Here is a 4285-nt window from a genome sequence, read left to right as displayed (position 1 = left end):
AAGAAATGATGAATTCAACCATATCCAGATGGCGGACAACAGAGACGTGGCAATGCGAGAATATGCCGCCACGGCTTTTCAGAACTTTGATTCAGGGATAGTCAACCCTATTCCAGCCCACGCAAACTTTGAGCTTAAACCAATGATGTTCCAAATGTTGCAGACAATTGGACATTTTGGAGGGCAGGAACATGAGGATCCACATGATCATCTGAAATCATTCATTCAAATTGCAAATGCATTTCGATTACCTGGTATAACAGACGATGCTCTAAGACTAACACTTTTTCCATTTTCTTTGAAGGACCAAGCTAGAGCATGGCTCAATGCATTTCCACCGGGATCCATCACCACATGGGGGTCGTTAGTGGAGAAGTTCTTAACAAAATTCTTCCCACCTACTCGCCACGCTGATATCAGAGAGGAGATCATCTCCTTTAGACTGTATGATCGTGAACCTGTTCACGAGGCGTGGGAGAGATTTAAAGAACTAATCAGGAAATGTCCGAACCATGGCTTGCCGGCATGCATCCAGATAGAACATTTCTTTAGAGGTTTAGATCATCCTACTAAGATGATGCTAAACAATGCTGCCAACGGAGCCTTTATAAAGAAGACATTCAACGAGATAGTTGACATCCTAAATGACTTAGCTTCACACAACGAACTATGGTGTTCGCAAAGATCTAGGGCAGCACCAAAGAAGCAAGATCCAGCTGGAGTTTTGGCTCTGGACATTGCGACCTCGATGCAAAAAGAGATGGTTACAATGAACCAGAGGCTAAAAGAGATGGCATTGGGAATAAAAAATCCATTAGCCACGCCGATACAACCTGTGCAGTCGGATTATTGCACTTCTGCCCCTGTTTGCCAAGTCAACGTTCTCATTTGTTCATTTTGCAGTGAAAACCATATTTATGATAATTCTCCACATAACCCTGCTTCTGTTTTTTATGTAGGACATGGGAACAATAGGAACTTTAACCCATATTCGAACACCTACAACCCAAGTTGGAGGCACCACCCTAATTTCTCATGGGGAGGACAAGGAGGTTCGAGCGGTTTTAATCAAGGGCAGAGCCAACAGAACAAGCAGCCCTATATTCCACCTACACAGCAATACATCCCACCACCGCAACAGCAGTACAATCAGAGAACACAGACTCTACCAGTTCAAAATAACAACTCAAATCTTGAGAATATGATGAAGGAGTACATGGCCCGAACCGACGCAGTGATACAATCCAAAGCGGCATCAATGAGGAATTTCGAGACCCAATTGGGACAGCTCGCCAATGAATTGAAGAATAGACCACAAGGTTCTTTTCCAGGCCATACTAAATTACCAAGACAAGAAGGGAAAGAACAGTGCAAAGCTGTCACCCTTAGGAGTGGACTGGCATATGATGGACCAACAATGCCAACAACAGATGTACAGATTCCATCCACTGAACCAACTGTAAAGATACCAGAAAATCCAAGAACACCAGAAAAAGAAAATATTAGAAAAGGTAATGAGGACACCCCGAGTGTTCCTCCACAGGTACAGCCTTCTTTTACCCCTACTCCCCCGTTTCCACAAAGATTAGTTAAGAAAAATAATGATTCCCAGTTTAGAAAATTTTTAGATATTTTAAAACAACTGCATATAAATATACCATTAGTAGACGCTCTAGAACAGATGCCAAATTATGCTAAGTTTTTGAAAGATATAGTTTCTAGGAAGAAAAAAATAGGAGAGCATGAACTGGTAGCCATGACAAAATGTAGTAGTGAAGCTGTAGGCAGCCCGCTACCCATGAAATGTAATGATCCTGGCAGTTTTACCATTCCATGTTCCATAGGAGGAAAAAACTTAGGTAGGGCATTATGTGATCTAGGCGCTAGCATTAATCTTATGCCATTATCAGTTTTCAAATCTTTAGGCATAGGAGAAGCTAGACCTACTACGGTTACCCTCCAACTAGCAGATAGAACTATTATAAGACCTGAGGGAAAGATAGAAGATGTTTTAGTCCAGGTGGACAAATTCATTTTCCCTGCGGACTTTATCATTCTAGATTGCGAGGCAGACTTAGACATTCCCATTATTTTGGGAAGACCATTTCTAGCCACTGGGGATACAGTTTTTAATGTGAGGAAGGGAGAAATTACAATGAGGGTAAATAATGAAGAAGTTAAATTTAACGTTCTAGACGCCATGAAATTACCAGGAGACTTTAAAGAGTGCTCTGCTATAAATAGCTTGAATCCTGTTATGTTTGATGAGTTTTATGACTTATTAGTTACAGAGATTGAAGAAGAGCTTGATAAGATAGCAGAAGGACCAGAAGATGTGGCTAATCCTATTGAAAAAATACAAAAAGAAGAATGCAAGTCGTTACTTCCGTCCATAGTGGAACCACCCACGTTGGAGCAGAAGCCATTGCCGTCGCATTTGAAATATGCATATCTAGGGGATAACGACACTTTACCAGTTATTATAGCTTCCAATTTATCACCTACTAATGAATATTCTTTATTGCAGATTTTGGAGAAGCACAAAAAGGCCATTGGATGGACGATAGCAGATATCCGAGGGATAAGCCCAGCCTTTTGCATGCACAAAATTCTATTGGAAGAAGATGCTAAGAACTCTATTGAGAGTCAAAGGCGGTTGAACCCGAAGATGAAAGAGGTTGTAAGGAAAGAAATTCTTAAATGGCTTGACGCCGGTGTTATATACCCAATATCTGACAGCAGCTGGGTAAGCCCAGTACAGTGTGTACCAAAGAAAGGGGGTATAACCGTGGTGGCCAACGAGGAGAATGAGCTCATCTCAACCCGAACTGTGAGTGGGTGGAGAGTTTGCATTGACTATCGCAAACTCAACAAGGTAACAAAGAAAGACCATTTTCCTTTCCCGTTTATTGACCAGATGCTCGACCGTCTGGCAGGTAAGGATTTCTATTGTTTTTTAGATGGATATTCGGGTTATAATCAAATTACTATTGCTCCAGAAGACCAAGAGAAGACAACATTTACGTGTCCGTATGGTACGTTCGCTTTTAGGCGAATGCCCTTTGGACTATGCAATGCACCCGCGACTTTTCAGAGGTGTATGATGGTCATCTTCTCTGACATGGTAGAAAATATTCTAGAAGTTTTTATGGATGACTTTTCTGTTTTTGGAAATTCTTTCGACGCTTGTTTAGTTAATTTGGAGAGAGTATTGGAGAGATGTGAACAAACAAACCTAGTCCTAAATTGGGAGAAGTGTCATTTCATGGTACAAGAGGGTATTGTTTTGGGTCACAAAATTTCCAAGCAAGGAATAGAGGTAGACCACGCTTAGATAGACATCATTTCAAAGCTACCTCCTCCTACAAATGTCAAAGGGATTAGAAGTTTTTTAGGGCATGGGGGATTTTACCGCCGCTTTATAAAAGACTTTGCTAAAATTTCTAAACCCTTGTGTCAATTGTTAGAACATGATAGACCATTTGTTTTTGATGATGACTGTTTAAAATCATTTGAAATGTTGAAAGTTGCTCTAAGTTCAGCTCCTATAATTATCGAACCTAATTGGGATTTACCTTTTGAGCTCATGTGTGATGCCAGTGATTATGCAATAGGAGCTATGTTAGGACAACGTAAAAACAAGATCTTGCATCCTGTGTATTATGCTAGTAAGACTCTGACCGGTGCACAACTCAATACACTACTACTGAAAAGGAACTGTTAGCAGTTGTGTTCGCCTTTGATAAGTTTAGGTCTTACTTGATAGGTACAAAAGTCATTGTTTTTACTGACCATTCTGCTTTAAAATATTTATTTGCTAAAAAAGATGCTAAACCACGTTTGATACGGTGGATTTTGTTACTTCAAGAGTTTGATATTGAAGTTAGGGACAGGAAGGGTACTGAAAACCAAGTTGCTGATCACCTGTCTAGATTGGAATCCCCGCTCTGTGATGATGGAACTGTTATACGTGAACAGTTTATTGACGAGCAACTCTTGCGAGTTGATTCAGTTCCGTGGTATGCCGATATAGCAAATTATTTGGTAAGTCGAATAGTTCCTTATGAGTTCAACAAGCAACAGATAAAGAAATTTCTAAATGAAGTTCGATGTTATCGTTGGGATGAGCCTTTTTTATATAAGCTAGGACCTGACAATATCTTACGCAGGTGTGTCGCAGAAGAAGAGCACGAGGCGATATTAGACGCTTGTCATATGTCTCCATATGGAGGACATTTTGCAGGACACAAAACCGCAGCCAAAGTTTTGCAAAGTGGGTTCTTTT

At 40.6% G+C, this 4285-nt stretch overlaps 1 non-coding gene across 1 annotated transcript; it reads right to left on the bottom strand.

The window, feature by feature from the left end:
• Nucleotides 1-412: 412 nt before the first annotated feature.
• LOC148209752 (small nucleolar RNA R71) lies at nucleotides 413-519 on the bottom strand. Its single transcript, XR_015793317.1, has one exon. It is a non-coding gene; the product is annotated as a small nucleolar RNA R71 (small nucleolar RNA).
• Nucleotides 520-4285: the final 3766 nt, after the last annotated feature.

This window comes from Momordica charantia, assembly GCF_013281855.1.
Source record: "Momordica charantia cultivar OHB3-1 chromosome 8 unlocalized genomic scaffold, Mcharantia_2.0 BLBB01000008.1, whole genome shotgun sequence".
In the NCBI taxonomy this organism is placed as follows: Eukaryota; Viridiplantae; Streptophyta; class Magnoliopsida; order Cucurbitales; family Cucurbitaceae; genus Momordica; species Momordica charantia.
This window is presented reverse-complemented; position numbering and strand designations above follow the sequence as displayed.